At 37.7% G+C, this 17,283-nt stretch overlaps 1 long non-coding RNA gene across 1 annotated transcript; it reads right to left on the bottom strand.

Moving 5' to 3' along the window:
* Positions 1-11,645: 11,645 nt before the first annotated feature.
* Positions 11,646-13,100, bottom strand: LOC148126976 (uncharacterized). Its single transcript, XR_015741779.1, has 2 exons — positions 12,766-13,100; positions 11,646-12,336 (listed from the first exon to the last, which is right to left on the bottom strand). It is a non-coding gene; the product is annotated as an uncharacterized LOC148126976 (long non-coding RNA).
* Between the last annotated feature and the right edge of the window lie 4,183 nt (positions 13,101-17,283).

Raw genomic sequence — 17,283 nt, 5'->3', positions numbered from 1 at the left:
GTTCTACACACTTGGAACAGCTGAAGGAGTATTCTGATAACATGCTTATAATTAAACAGAGGTTATTTAATTAATCCAATTTTCTGGATTGAAATTGGTGTTTTCTGATTGTGGGTAGATGTATAATGTAAAATGCAGTTAGATGGCATTAGAGGAAGTATAAGGGAGATAGCATTGGAGAGTCATGTTCTGGGCAAGCAGCTGAACTTGATAGATTTCCACAATAAGAAAATTGTGATAACAAGATCACCTGTTGATAGGTCAACCAACAAAAGGAAATAGGTGAATGGATGGATTTGTTTTAATAAGCCCCCAATTAAGGTCACCTTCTGCTCTCATCATTTCAGGACCAGCCGGGCAGACAGCAGAGAAATAGGAGAAGGTACAGCACTTTGGCAATTTCCAAACATTTGGACTTAAACTCTAAGACTGCACTGCAGCCATAGTCAGCAATAGGAGACTGTGACATATGCAGTCCAAAAATAGATTGCACATTATGATTTGTTACCAAACCCTAATTGACTGAATTCAGGAATGAAAGACCACGGCCAATATTCCTATTTTATACAGAACTCAATAGTGTTTGCTGTTCTTTAGTGTGAGCTACATCTCAAGGCTGATATAATGATAATGCAGGGCAGGAGAAGACTGATTGTTTTAATTTTAATAAAACCCCAAAGCATTAATGGAAACAAGTTAAAAGGGATGGACAAAGTTCTGAAGGGATTTTCATTATTTTATTTCATTATTTGTCAAAAGCTTACAATATTACAGAAACAAGAATGAACATGTTTAAATACAAGAAATAGGAACTAATCATTGGGGAAAATAGGGCAGGGACGGTAGGCACAATTGTGCACTTATACACACCCCTTACAGACCTCTTAGGAATGGGGTGAGGTCAATAGAGGTTACTTTGAGGGTAAAAGAGTGGGGTTTGAGCAGGTGACAACAGAATCAGGTAGTGAATTTCAGACATTGACCACTGTGTTGCTGAAATCATACTTCCTGCAATCGAGTTTGGAGTGGTTTACATTTAGTTTATATCTGTTGTGTGCTCTTGTATTGTTGTTGTTAAAGTTGAACTATTCATTAACTGGTAAGATGTTGTAACATGTGATTTTATGTACTATGCTTAAGTCCAATCTTTCATGAAGGTCCTTGGAAAACATCCCTATGAAGCTGCCTCCACCCCATCCCTTCTGAAAGTAAAGCAAGACTAGCATTGAGTTGTGTCTGGGGAGGTTCTGACTCATGAAGACAGTGATGGAAACAATTTCGACACAAGCCTCTCCTGGCTATGGAAACTGCAAGATGAAGTTCCAAAAGCAACATGGAATGCCTCACTGAGGTAAATCATATCCTATCTTTTCTGTGACAATAAATTGTGTTGGTTTTCGTTTCTTGAAGCAAAAATCAGCTATGTCACATAAATGTTTGTTTTTGCAAGTTGATAGGTCAGATAGGCAATAGCCACAGAGTTTGACTCAAGGGCAATACATCATATATTCACTTTAAAGTAACCCATGAACAATATAACAGTAGAAAAATACATTTATTTGGATATTACTTTAGGTTTATCCATTCCTAATTAACAAGCCCTAGGCATATTTCTACAATTAGCACAACTGCAGCAAACCAATCAAGCAACCAAAGCAATGCAATCTTTCCATTTAGTCTAAATTTCAACCTCAAGGTATGCATGCATTTTTGGTAAACAACACAATTTTTCATTTACAATATGACATCTGAAAACTCAGTAACAATGACATCATTTGATCACAGTGCACATACCTTTTAACAATCTGTTTAAGGCTTGTCCTCCACAGCAGTAGCTTCAAATAATTCCTCTTTGCATGAACATTTGATTTTATATCTGCTGCTCTCCCTAATCCCCTCCTCTTCCATTTTATCTCAATCAGTAGCAGCAAGAGTAGAACTGGATTGGCTATTCAAATATCAGACACAATGTAGCTCAAAACAGCCTCACTTTTAAATTGTGTTTTTCCCTGCCACACAAATGTAGATATATCCTTCTGCCACTGTTGAAATGATGCATCAGTTATCAAAACAGATATTGTTACAATGTTATATATGTGCAAAGAAAAGAGGAGATTTGGGTTTACCTGATTGTATTTTGCAGCTTGCTGGGTTTTTTAAGATAAATTTTATTAACTTTCTATTAATTACATTCCTTAGTGCTAAATAAAGATCTTGTTGTCTGGGTATTTAATTTGCTTAATAATACAGATGTCATTCTTACTCTACACCCTTTTTTTCCAACCACTAAAATTAATTGGGTGGTTGTTTAAAAGTTTTTAAAATGGTATCACTCTTGGAAGAATTGAGAATGGAACTTTAAAAACAGAAAGAAGATGCACAAGAAGAAAGAGGTTCTTTCGGCTTTGTATTTCAGTGTTTAGAAATGGAGATCCTGAACTATGAGAAACAACAAGAAATGCCTGTAGAACAAGAAGGGCGGGACAAACAAGAAGCCATCTTCAATGACCAAGTGTTTCTATGTGGGGAAAAGAAAGGGAAGGGGGAAAGAGAGTGAAAAATTTAAGATCTGAACCCCCCAAAAAAAAAAATAGTTTGAAAAGTAATTACAACATTAGGAAGAAACAGAAGAGAGGATTACAGAAGAGAGAATCAGAATTAGAGAAAGAAGGGGTCAAAAAGGGAAGGGAGAAGAAGAGGGGGAAGAGGGAAAGGAAAAGAAATTATAAAGGACAGAAACAGGACATAGAGAAACAGGAAAAACGTACAAGGATTAAGGGTATACGCCTATTTAGAAGACACAGAGATAATGGGTGAAAACTTAATTGAAAGGGGGATTCTGCAAGGGTACATAAGATAGAATTGTTATATTAGAAATAGAAATTAACTTTGAAAATATGAAACAAGTGTGATTAAAATGATAGATAGAATACTCATTGTGATGTAATGTAATGTTTAATAAATAAATGAAATAAAGAGAATGAAAGAATGAAATTAGGAAAGGAGGGGAACATTTTAATTATTATAAATGTGTTGAAAAAAATTAAGTGAAGAGGAACATGAAAGAAACATGAAAAATTATGGAAATATTATAAAATGTTCCTAGAAGTATGATACCCGATTGAAAAGAAATGTTAAAGATATCAAAGATTATAACTAACATTAAAGATAGAGCTGAATTGGAATAGAATAAGTATTTTATTCATTATTGTTATATATATATATTCTCTTTAAGAACTTAGTGTGTATTTTAAGAATGTATCAAGCAGAATTCAATTGGAAGTTATGTGTTATATTGAATGTTATAATTGTAAAAGCATAAATTGAAGTTTAAATAAGAGTTGAATGGATAAAAATTAAAAGATACAAAGGTGTCATACTCTAATTAGTAACTACAGGGAAAATTTTTGCTTAATGAGAAAAGAAAATATGAAATTGAAACAGGACAGACAAAAGTATAAACATGACTAGAAAGTATTGAAACTTAGAAAAAGATATATATAATTGAATTTAGAAAGGAATGAGATAATTAAAAGTAAGATTGAGAAAACTAAGGCAAGGGAAAAATTATTGAGAAAATGTTAAAATAGTGATAAGATATGTAATAGAACACAAAGATGAATATGAAATTGAATTTGTGTCTGTATGAAGAAGTGATAACCTGGGACCATGCTATTCTCAGAAAAAGAAATTTTACTGGTATTATGTTTTGTGAAAACCCAAATAAATTTTTTATTTTAAAAAAATAGTTCAGGTTTAACATCTGCATGTTTCCCTATTATTTTTTCTAGCCATCTGTGTATTTTTGTCCATTTTTTTTTGTTTTAGCACAAGTCCACCACATATGATAAAATGTACCCATCTTTTGATTACATTTCCAACATTTGTTAGACATATTTTTAAACATTTTAGCTAACCTCTCAGATGGTAAATGCCATCTATAAAACATTTGATGTAAAAAAAAAATATAAGAATTATAAGAAGTTGCCATTGTTAATCTATAGTTCCCTGTGTCTTTCTCCCCACTTGGAACTGAATCAGATGGATATTTCTTCCAACACTTGGTAATATAAAAACCAATCTGGTAATCCAAACCCTCCATTTTCTTTAGATTTTTGTAACATTTTCAATTTTATTCTCACTTTTTTCCTTACCAAATAAATTTCAGCATCAATTTGTTCATGTTGAGTGGGCGTGTGGAGTGAAGAGGCAAAACACAGCAATCACAGGCAAATCTTTGTTTAGATGGTTAAAACACAAGCCATTCAGCTGTGGCAAATGCCAGCTATACCTTTCAGCAGAGGTGGGATTCAAATTTCTTAACAACTGGTTCTGTGGGCATGGCTTAATTTGTGGGTGTGGCTTGGTGGTCATGTGACTGGCTGGGTGTGGTTTGCTGGCTGGGCCTGGCTTGGTGGTCATGTGACTGGGTGGGCATGGCCAACTCAATGCCACTCACGTCAAGGGGTGCCTCACCTAGCCCCTCCCCTCCCAGCCATTCCTTGTCACTCCAGCCTCAACTTATCTATAGTTCTGTAAAAATGATAACTTTTTTTGACTTTATTATTTACGTGCTATAGATGTACTTTCATGGAGCACTGAAAGGAGGAAATGGCTTACATGCTTTGCTCAAGAGTGCGATAGGCAACAGGTTTTTAAGGGGTTGCTAGAAAGAGCACTTTCCAAAGCACCAGAAGGCAAACAAGAAACAATGGATGGAAACTGAACAAAGAGAAGCAAAGTAAGACTAAAGAGACACTTCCAGACAGTGAGAACAATTAACCAATGGAACTGCTTGTCAGCAGAAGTTCTGGGTGCTCCAACACTGGAAGTTTTTTAAAAAAGACTGGACAGATATTTCTCTAGAATGGTATAGGTTCCCCCCCGCCCCAGGAAACCTATACTCTACTCAGAGTTTGGCATCCTCAGTTTTCCTGCCTGAGCAAGGGCTGGATTAGAAGACCTCTAAAGTCCCTTTCAATTCTATTAAACACACATGTATTTATGCCTGGACTATAGACATGTAAACCCTGAAAAATATCTGGGCAAAAGAAAGCCTGTAGCTTGCTGCTTGTGGGTCATATGCCTGCCACACCAGTGAGGAAGCCCAGGAACTCCACTTGGGGGATGGCCAAGTGGTATTTATTTATTTTTAGCTTAACTCCTGCTTCCTGGAATCTCCCCAGCACTGCCCTCAGTCTCTCTATTAGTTGTTCCCTGCTCCTGGCTGATATTATGACATTGTCGAAGTATGGTATTACCCCTGAGATGTTGTGTAATAGCCTCTCCATGATGCTTTGGAAGAGGCCAGGGACTATGCTGACTCCGAACTGCAGCCAGTTGCACTTGAAGGCACCCTGGTGCATCATGATTGTCTGTGCTTCTGCTATTGCTTCATTGACTGGCTGCTGCTGATAGGCCTGGGCCAAATCTAGCTTGGCAAAGATGTTTCCCCACCCCAGGGAGTGCAGGAGGTGCTGCACGATTGGCACCGGATAGGCACTTTACTGAGGGGCTTTGTTCAGGGTGGTCTTGTAGTTCGCATAGATTCTCACTGACCCACCTTGCTTAACTGGGGTGACTATTGGGGTCTCCCATTTGGTGTGGACAATCAGCTTGAGAACCCCCTGGGCAATTAACTTATCCAATTGCTCCTCAACCTTAGTCCAGAGAGCAAGCGGGACTTGTTGCAGCTTTAGTCTGACTGGAGCTATGGTGGGGTCTAAGTTAAAGGATATCATGTTTGTTGTTGAACACATCACTGAAGTTGCACTCCAGTGCCACAAGGTCATTGTCTTGGGGTGGGGGGTGGCCTCGTTGTCATGGATTCTGGGGTTTGCACCATTCTCATCCCAACAAGCTTGGCAGGTCCTGGTCTACGATGGGCCTATTGGAGGGTGAAAACAGCATTCCCTGAGCTCTGGAGGCCCTCCGGAAGCCAGAAACAAGTTCATTTCCAGACTTTGGGAAGGCCCATTTTCCCTCCTCCCAGAGCCTCTGCGCATACCCAGCACTTACCTCCATTCAAAATGGGCCGTGTGGAGACTCCTGGGAGAGGTGGGGTAAGGTGGGCAGGGCCAAATACTAGTTTGGCAAACCAGATGTAACTTTAACATCTGGTTCACCCAAACCTGTCTAAGCCAGTAAAAATCCACCTCTGGCCTTAAGCAGAATGGAAGAATGGTTGGTAAGGATGAAGAAATTTGCTGAGATGGCTAAATTGACTTATTTGATCAGACAATATCTACATTTTTCCCTGGCTGGAAACCCCTTATAGACTTTTTGTGTGGAGAAGAAAATAAAATGAACTTATGATTTTGATAATTAGACAGGTTAGATTATAGAGAAAATTATGTTGCAACTGTAGAATAAGAGGTAAATTTATAAATGTACCTATAAATTAGAAATGCTGTCAAGAAGTTTGGAAACTGCTTCTTTGTATCTTCTTTGTATCTTTTAAACCAGTGGCCCCCAACCTTTTTTGTGCCACGGCCTGGTACCGGCATCACAAAATGATCAGCGGCCCGGTACCGGCATCAGCACGCATGACAAGGCAAGGCAAGCTGAGCAACCAGCCAGCCAGCCATCCCCTGCTTCTCCCTGCCACCTTCAACTCCTCCTTTGTACCTTTGTCGATGGGCTTCGCTTCGGGACGGCTTCGGGATGGTCACTCAGCTCGCCTTGCCTTGGGTGCTGAAAGAATCCTCGCACCTTAGTTTCATTCGACGCCCCCCCCTTCAATGAAACTAAGGCGCGAGGATTCCTTCAGGACCCAAATACCGCTTTCCAACCAGAAAAGCTCACCCGGAAGCACTTTCTCGTCAAACAAGATGGCGGCGCCCAGCAAACCAGTGGTCCAGTAGGAAATGTTCCATGGACCGGTGCCGGTCCGTGGCCCGGTGGTTGGGAACCCCTGTTTTAAACCTTCTTTTACGTTTGTACATATATTTATGTATATTAATACATAAATATATATTTCAATTTCAAGTTGGAATGTTGGAAGCAACAGTAATTCAAGTTAGGCTTCCTCTGGTGATTTCAGTTTCCATCCATGGTTGTCTCTATAAAGATGAAATTGTCAATAAAAAAATGATTTCCATAAGGAACAAATCAAAATACTTGAAACAGATGTTTTGTTCTATTCTCACAATGTTTTGAGCTCAATGTTTTTATGCACCTTTAAGTAATTCTAAATTGTGCATGGTCTCTTTTCCTAAGAAAAAGGTTGAAGTTGCTTCCCCTTTTGAAAAGGAAGCCTTTATATACAATTCCGTTTTAATGGAATGAATATCAGTTAAGTTCTCATGTTAGACCTAACTGGAAAATAAGGCCTAGCATGATTTTTCAGGATGCTTGTAATAGAAGCCCTACCCCCAAATAACCCCCAATTAAGATCATAAGACTGATGGGCACATTTAGTGGCATATTTCCCCCCAAATAAGACCTAATCAGAAAATAAGCCCTTTTGGAGCAAAAATTAATAAAAGTCTTATTTTTAGGGAAATATGGTATTTTTATTTGTTTTTATTAAGATGGATAACAGTTATGTGAAGGACTGGTTTATCTTTAAGGATAAAATTTATTAAATTAATTTTAAACTGGGGGGAAAGATATATCAGGCTACATGGTGGCAGAAAAGGACATGTTCCTATGAGGGATGAGCAAAGAATTTTGGAAGTGTATGCCAAGAGTATATATTCCCAGGAATATAATCCAAAGTGGGAAGGTCACCAAGGAAACAGGCACCTATATTGGGTAGCAGCAATATAGGAAGGTGCTGAAGGCAGATGATTGCTTTAGTTACAAGGACAAAGACATGTGCAACAGAAGAAAATGGTAAACTGCACAAGCATAGGAGAAAGCCTGGGAATATAATGTCAGATTATGATCCCCTCATGCTACTGAGCAAGAGGTGAGGATCTTTTAGAGTGCTAATATTATTTATGATGTGGCTAGTTTAAAAACTTCAGGATGTCTAGTTGCTGATGTTGCCATACAGGAAAAGAAGACCTGAAAAAAAAATTTTTTTATTTTTAATGACATTTGTAACCTCCATTGTGTGTTTATGAGACTGTTACAAGTGACTTGAAGCTAAAATTCCTAGTGAAGATGTACATGAACCCCCAATAAAATTGGATTCTTTTAGAATATATCAAACTCTTTAAATTAGAAGCATGTGAATATACCTTTCAAAGTAATCACCTGAAATAGAAAAGAAGTACAATACTTAGCTAATCCTACCTTTTATAGGAGTTATTTAGAGATATTATATCTTTCTGCAAGAGGTTCCCCCTAATAGGCCATGACTATGTCCAGGGGGTAGCTGCCCTTTTTTTCTTGGACATTTAGAAAGATGAGAAATAGGTGAAAGGTAAACAGAGAAGAAGCAGAACTCCTGTCCATGTCAGCTGCATTCTTCTCTGAGTTCTTTTTCCACTTAAAAACCCATAAATTGTTCAAATATTTAAAGATTGAAAAAAGGAGGCCAACGGGATTCCCAATCGCATCTAAATTCCACATTTCCTATAACCTTTACATACCTCCTCGTTCATATTCTGTTCAAGTTATTTTTTTCACCTCAATGAGTATAGGAGAGTTACTTATCAACATAACTATCTTTGGATTGTGGAAACAAATAAGTTACAGTTTCTGTACATTTTAGAGAAAAATATGGAGTGCATGTAGGTTGAGTTTAAAATGTGTAACTTTTATGTAACTTTTCAGGTTGACGACCTCTTCAGAAGAAAATTGGTGGCCATCAGCAGCAAATAAACTTTCTGGAAGATTTAGAACACAAAAATGACAAAAATACATGATTTGACTGTGCCATTTAGAATTTAAAGTTCATCTAAAAGTCATTTAAATTTCATTATTGGGAAAGAAATTACTACTTTTGAAATTGATATGGGAAATTCAAACATTGTTGATATAAAAGAGCACAAATATTTACATGTATATAGTGGTGAGTACTTGCTGATTCCAAGAAGTCTTTTGGTCCACAGAATCCTCTTCACAGGACAACCCAAGTCTTGCAGTTTGAATGGTAAAGAGTTTAATACCATCTATTCCCTCCCTCCTTTTTAAGTGTATTTGTGATCTTGGTATTTTCAAACAGGAATTAAATCCTTTAAATATTAGTTCATTTTAAACATTTCCTCTTCTTTGTTGATTGTATGACAGGATATGAAACAGCAACTAATTAACTTTTGTTGAGTGGACTTTATGGGACTTAAGTTTTTATTTCACTGCCTTGTTACACCCCTACATTCAATACTAAATAAGAAGCATTCAAAACCATGACTTCTAGAAGGGTTACAGAACAGAATACAGAATAACAAAATTGGAAATGACTTTGGAGGTCTTCTAGACTAACTCCTTGCTGAAACAAGACACCTTATAACATATCAGACAAATGGCTGTCCAATTTCTTCTTAAAAACCACTAGTGATAGATCACTGACAATTTTTAGGGGCAAGCTGGTCCATTTGTTAATTGTTCTCACTGTCAGAAAATTTATCCTTAGTTCTAGGTTGGATCTCTCCTTGATAACTTTCCATTCTTTACTTGTTCTGTCCTCATGTGCTTTGAAGAATAGGTTGCCTCCCCCTTCTCTGTGACAGTCCCTCAGTATACCACTCTATATTGCAGTTGTAAGGTTGCACTTGGAATACTGCATCCAGTTTTGGTCACCACAATACAAAAAAGATGTCAAGACTTGAGAAAGAGTGCAGAGAAAAGCAGCAAATATCATTATGGGTTTGCAGGCTAAAGCATACAATGAGTAGATGTAGGAACTGGGTATGTCTAATCTAATGAAGAGAAGGACTAAGGTTGACATTATAGCAGTCTTTCAATATTTGAGGGGCTGTCACAGAGAAGAGGGGGGCAATCTATTTTACAAAGCACCTGAAACCAGGACAAGAAGTAAAGGATGGAAGAGAGAGTCAACCTAGAATTAAGGAGAAATCCTTGTCAGTGAAAACAATCAGTGGCATGGCTTGCTTCCAGAACCTATGGAGGCTCACTGGAGGTAAGAAGAAATTGGACAGCCATTTGTTTGACATGGTATGATGTGTCATGCTTGAGCAGATGGTTGATCTAGGAGACCCCAAGGTCCCTTCCAACTCTGTTATTCTGTACTCTTTATTCTGTAAATAAACTCTTTTAGTCATCTAAATTAAGGGTAAAAGTCACTTGTGAAAATTGGCAGTTTCAATGATCCAAGATGGCGCAGACAATGGCTGCCTTGGTGAATGGTCTCTAATGTTTTTTTTTTATTCTTTATTCTTCTTTGCAATTCACTAAGGATTTCATACTCATGAGACCATCTGCTAAGAATTAGGCAATGTTTCCTTAAGAGCAGCTTTCTGATTCCTCATCCCCACCCCCTCTTTGCAAACACAGAGGAGATTCTAAATAATTACCTGGTGCTATGGATTACAACAAACCAAGGAAAGAAGAGGCAGCACCGAAAAAGGAGACAAGGTAAATGAGTGGGAATTTTAAATAGACTAAGGAATGTTGGGGGAACCCTCTCCCTTCAATCTTTCTGACTAATTTACACTCACTTGCTAACAAGATGGATGAAATACATCTTTTAAATAGATGGAATCCTGATTTCCACAATTCAGCTGTTTTTTGTTTTACTGAAACCTGGCTTAATGCACAAATTCATTGGGGACAATACCATTTACATCCCAGGATTTCAGATATTTACATCAGACAGAACTGAAGAGACATCAGGTAAAACAAAGGGTAGAGGATGATGTTTATTTGTTTTTTTAACAGACTTTATTCAGTTTTTCACATTAAAAACAAAAATCTCTTTTTAGTGGACAACATATTTCCGGGTCATTATCTTTACATACAAATATGACAGAAATTATACATGATATATGCATACTATTATTACCTTTTTCATTCCAAATTTTCAGTAAGGAGAGAAACAAACACATTAATTCTAGCCTCTTTCATTAATCTCAATCGATTTTGTTTCATTTCAATTATTTCAAATATAATCCTTTAGTATTTGTTTTTAAGCATAAAGATAAACAATATGTGTTTGCCTAATAGTGGTAATAATGAAGTTACCAATGTCTCTCCTTGTTTTAATAATCTATATTAAACTTATTAATTTAGCTGGTTCTTTAGTCTGTCATATTCCCTTTCCATTACACTTTTTTTATGAATTCTAAATTAATACAGATCTTAACACACCCACAAAAAAAGAAAAAAGAACAAGTATAAGTTCCCCCACTTTTACTATTTTGAGTGTGGCACGTTAATGATTAGAATATAACTTTATTCCCTCATCTTAATTCCCAATAAACCATTAATCATTACATCTTTTCAATTGGATTCCACAGCATATTTTCCCCCCTTTTAATAAGAGTTATCAGTATCTATATTACCCTATTTTCTAAATATTTTTAATTGCAGAGATATTCTTATTACCCCTTGTCACCCTGCAGAATCCCCTTTTTAATTCATCAACTATTATCTCTGAAAAAGCCATTTCTTTTCAACATTTTACTAGTTCTGTGTTTCTTTCTTTCACATGCCTATTTCTTACTGCTTCTCCTCCCCCTCTTTTCCCCATATCTTTTCTCATTCCAATTTATCTCTTTCTTAATATCTTCCTTTCCCCTTTTCTGCTGAGTCTTTCTGCATTTCCTGACTTCACAGGTATTCCTTCTTTTAATTGTAAAGAAACAATTTCCTTTCAACATTTTACTAGTTCTGTGTTTCTTTCTTTCACATGCCTGTTTCTTACTGCTTCTCTGCCCCCTCTTTTCCCCATATCTTTTCTCATTCCAATTTATCTCTTTCTTAATATCTTCCTTTCCCCTTTTCTGCTGAATCTTCCTGCCTTTTCTGACTTCACAAGTATTCCCTCTTCTAATTGCTTTCTTAAAACTCAACTTTTTAACCTTCCTTCTTTCCCCACTTCTTTGTAGCGTTCTTTGTGTTAATTGTCTATTTAAAATGTCTTCTCCTTGAGTCGATTCCTCCCCCTCTGAGAATCTTTCTTCTTGTTCTTCAATCACCATTTCCATTTTTTCCAGCACAGAGCAAAGTGATTCGCCTCTTTCCTGTAGTAATTCTCTCATATTTTTAAGTTCCATTTTTAATTCCCAAAGAGATATCATCATTCTTATATTTTATGATCATTAAAGTCCACAAAAAGAAACCACTTTTACTTTCCTTCTTTCTTCTTTCAGTTTTTTAAAGTTCTCAGCTATTCCAGTCCAGGGTTTATACCAAAAACATCAATCAGTCCCACAAACAATCTTTCCTTGCTTGCTTTTTCCTTTATTCTGGTTCTGCTTTCACTTTCTAAAATTCTTACTTTGTTTCAATATTTCTGTAATGTTATATCCACACCAGTTCATTCAAAAACAAGATGCTTTCCCTTTTATTTAAACTAAATTTTTATCAAAAGGTGACACTCTCCATTATACAAAGTCTTCACTTTTCCCCCCTATATTTTTATTTAAGGTTTTTTGAACCTCAATATTCCAACACAATCCAGTCTCCAATTTGTAAACTTTGTTATTATTATTCTTTGACAATCTTAAGTCCAGCTTTGGTTTTATACTTGTTTATTCCCAAATTATTTTAGTCCAATTTCATTAAATCTTTAATTTCATCTTCTTCCTTTCCCAGTTCGAAGCCCCATTTAGCTGTCAAAAATATTTTTCTTTTTTTCTCTGTCCCTTTGTAATTTCGCCGCTCACTTTTCTTTTGTTAAAAATTCTATGTTACCTTAATCCTGGGGTACTTTTATTTGGTTATATTGCCCAGTTGTCCCGGTTCAGATGTTATCCACCTCTTTCTTCCCTCCTGCACAAATCTTAGTCGAGCTGAGTCATCCTCTTCGGGATGGCCATTTTAGACCATCGCTGCAGTCGTCTTCGGGAGGAAAAAAAAACAAGCCCGGGGGGTGGTGGAGATGCAGCTCCCCACAATCAGGCTTGCTGCTTCCTCTTACTCTGCTTCCCCTCCAAGGCAGTTTCAGCCCCTAATCAAAATGATTGGGGCTCTCTGACGAAAGAGCACGAATGATAGCCACAGAGAGTTGCGATCTACCGTCTGTCGGCGAGGAGTTCCGCCTTCTTCCTCCGGGTGGAGGATGATGTTTATATATTAACAACAGCAGGTCTCAGTATATAACCATAATGTATAAATTCTGTGATGAAAATTTAGAGTCTTTACATATCAGCTGTAAGCCATTTTATTCTCCATGTGAGTTATCCTTATTTCTCCTAATAGCCACGTATGTTCCTCCACAAATTTGTGTAAACAAGACATTGCAAACTCTAGCTGATCAAATTATGGAAGCTGAAGCCAAACACCCAGATCCCTTCCCATCATTTTAGGAGATTTCAATCAAGCAAATTTAAGGAAAGAGCTCCCAAAATATTTCCAGCATGTAAATTGTCCCACCAGAGGCAAAAATACTTTAGACCACTGCTACACAACAGTAAAAGATGCTTATAGGTCTTTAGTATGAGCAGCTGTGGGACACTCTGATCACTGCATGATTCACCTTGTCTCTGCCTACAGACAAAGACTTAAAACCATGAAACCAATAATTAAATCAGTGAGGACTTGGTCTGATGAGACAAAGCTGAAGCTCCAGGCTTGCCTTGATTGCACTGATTGGAATGTTTTTGAAGATACCTCTGCAGGCCTAGATGAGCTCACAGATACTGTAACATCATATGTCAGCTTCTGCAAAGACTTATTATATCAACAAGGAACCTGCAAATATATAGTAACAATAAACCTTGGTTCACAGCTAAACTTAAGCAGCTACATCATTCCAAAGAGGAAGCCTACAGAAAAGGTGACAGAATGCTATACAATCAGGCCAGAAACATATTAACAAGAGAGATCAGAGCAGCAAAAAGAAGTTACTCTGAAAAGTTAAGGAATCAGCTCTCAACAAATGAACCAGCAAACATGTGGAAAACTCTTAAAAACATCACTGGCTATAGCAAAACTCCTTCCCAGGCAGAAGGAAATCAACAGCTAGCAGATGATGCTGTTAATATTGCTCTGCACTACATCCTACAACACCTTGAATCTCCAAATACCTATGCAAGGGTCCTCTTTGTAGACTTCAGTTCAGCATTCAATATCATCATTCCAGACATTCTTCTAACTAAATTAAACCAGCTGGCAGTACCTGAATACACTTATAAGTGGATCATAAGCTTCCTAATAGAAAGGAAACAGCAGGTGAAACTAGGTAGAATCACATCTGATACCTGTAAAATTAACACAGGCCCCTCCCCCCAAGGCTTTGTGCTTTCTCCACTTCTCTTCTCCCTATATACCAATGACTGCATCTCAAACTATCCATCTGTTAAAATACTGAAGTGTGCAGATGACACAACAGTGATTGGTCTCATTTGACACAATGATGAATCCGCATACAGACAGGAGGTTATACAACATGTCTCATAGTGTAACTGGAACAATCTGGAATTGAACACACTCAAAACCATGGAAATGGTGGTGGACTTTAGAAGAAACCCTCCCATACTACCACTTCTTACAATACTATACAATACTACAAGACACAGTATCAACAGTAGAGATTTCTAGATTTCTAATTTCTAGGTTCGAAAAGCACAACAAAGAATGCTCTTTCTGAGCCAACTCAGAAAGCTCAAACTGCCCCAAAAGCTACTGAAACAGTTCTACAGAGGAATTATTGAGTCTGTCATCTTCACCTCTATAACTGTCTGGTTTGGTTCTGCAACTCAACAGGACAGAAACAGACTTCATTGGATAATTAGGACAGTAATAAAAACAATTACTATCAACCTCCCTTCCACTGAGGACCTGTATACTGCATGAGTCAAAAAGAGGGGTGTGAAAATATTTACAGACCCCTTAAATCCTGGATATAAACTGGTTCAACTCCTTCCCTCAAAATGATGCTATAGAGCATTGCATGCCAGAACAATTAGACACAAAAATAGTTTCTTCCAAAACGCCATTGCTCTGCTAAACAAATAATTCCCTCAACAATGTTCAACTATTTACAAAGTCTGCACTACTATTACTATTAACCTTCTCATCACTCCTTATCACCCATCCCCTCTCACTTGTGACTGTTTGACTGTAACTTTGTCGCTTGTATCCTTATGATTCATATGGATTGTTTCCTAGTATGATTTGATTGCTTATTTTACCCTATAAACTATTATTAAGTGTTGTACCTGATGATTCTTGACTCTTGATGAATGTATCTTTTCTTTTATGTACACTGAGAGCATTTGCACCAAGACAAATTCCTTGTGTGTCCAATCACACTTAGCCAATAAAGAATAAAGAATTCTATTCAAAAGGGCTATGCATTTTTATTATGGATTGGAGATTGCACTTTATGATCTTTTATTAATCAAGCTGACATAGGAAGAAAAGATGGATAATTACAGTACAAATATATTGTATAATTATATAATGCATATGTTTGGAATAGTGATGTGACAGGATTTTTAAAAAAAGTTATATATGGTAGTATTATTGAAGAATGCTGAATGTAAGATGCCTATAAAATATATTAGGGAATTTGTATGTTAAAGCAGTATGAATGATATTGAATTTCTATATAATTTGGAAATTTAGCAGTAGGGTACTTATAAACATGTCAGAGACCAGATATAAATCAAAACTTCCCAATGCATTTGGACCAGTGAGCACATCAGCGATTGTGGGCACACATCCCAAATGCCTGCTGGGATTGGTACTCTTATTAACTAAAGATGGCCATAGATTCACTAGTTACAAAGCCCTAACTTATTCATCTGCTACCTGCCATCCATTCTAGCTCTTCTGTATACGCTGAGTATTTCCTATTCCTCCTACTTATATTTATTCCTTTCCTGAGCAGGCACAACTCCAAATCACCAGGTCTATTATTTTTATTATTCCAAGGTAAAGAACAGTTAGTATTGCAACATGCCAGCCTCCACTTTTATTTTAATTAACTTTTTAAAACTGGCAACAATCTAAGGGAACAGATAACCTTTTGGATATCAGCTGAGATGACCAGTTGCTCCCTGTCAGGGCTTCATTACTACAGCGAGGGTCCTGCTACAGAATGACTGATACATTACTATTTGATACACTCCCTCTAACACAGGGGTCACCAACTTTTTGGACCTCAGGGACCAACAAACTCATACTTTTAAATCCCGAGGACCACTAATACATTTTTAAAAAGATAATATATTTAATATAAAAATTATTTTATATTAAATATAAATTTAATATTAAACATTTATATATATATATATATATATATATATATATATATATATATATATATATATATATATATATAATTTAATTAATTATAACCAAATTATAAATGCTTAATCATAACACTGGGGCAGAGCAAAGGGAAAGGACAGGCCTCTGGGGAAGAGGGAGGATTTAATACTGCTGGGACTCAAAAGAAGCCACATGCTGCCTGGAAGCTGGGGCAGTCTGAACTGGGAGGAACCAGCTCCCCCTCAAATGGAAGAAAAGCAGAGTCCCCCAGATCTAGTCTCTGGTCATTTCATATCTCCCCCAAGTCAGAGGAAACCTCTCTCTTTGCCAGGTGTGGCTGCCTGGAGTTGGGGGAGAGAAGGAGGGCCAGGCTGGAAGCGTCAAGGAAGACAGGCTCCTCCTAATAAGTAGGTAACACACACCCCCGGCTTCGCCCTTCATACAAGAGAACTCCCTGGTGGGGAGGTCCTCCAGGTTTCTCCTGCCACTTCCAAGCAGAGAAGGATCCCTCCCTGTGTGAAGGCTGAAGGCGGGGTGTCGAGCCCCCAAAAGCTCGAGCTCTCACCTGCATAAACAGGCTGGTTATTAGGAGCCCTCTTCCTCAGTGCTCTTTTGGTCTGGGCATTTGGTCTACCCCCCTGCCCCATGCCAAAGGAAAGTCAGACCGGCTTCTCCTTCCCTCCTACCCTTCCCTCTGCTCCCCTCCCCCCACTCAATCCTACTTTGAGATAGAGGAGAGTGCGCTGGAAATGTGTGTTGGGATTTCCAACATGCATTTCTCTGGCACTCGCCCACAATTCTTCGCATTCTTCAAGACCTGGTTTGCTGAGTGGGGAGAGTGTTGTGGTTAGCTGGCAGCAGGTGCAGATGGCTGAGGAGAGTGAGGCTTCTGATGAGGGGCCAGGACCATCAGGTAGTCGACTGTTGCCTTCAGAGATTGTGGGGGCTGGCAGCAGTGATAAGGAGGTTCCTGTGCATGTGCCAAGTGCACGT

The sequence above is a fragment of the Pseudonaja textilis genome, chromosome 2 (assembly GCF_049901715.1).
Source record: "Pseudonaja textilis isolate UNSWEBS1 chromosome 2, rPseTex1.2, whole genome shotgun sequence".
Lineage (NCBI taxonomy): Eukaryota > Metazoa > Chordata > Lepidosauria > Squamata > Elapidae > Pseudonaja > Pseudonaja textilis.
This window is presented reverse-complemented; position numbering and strand designations above follow the sequence as displayed.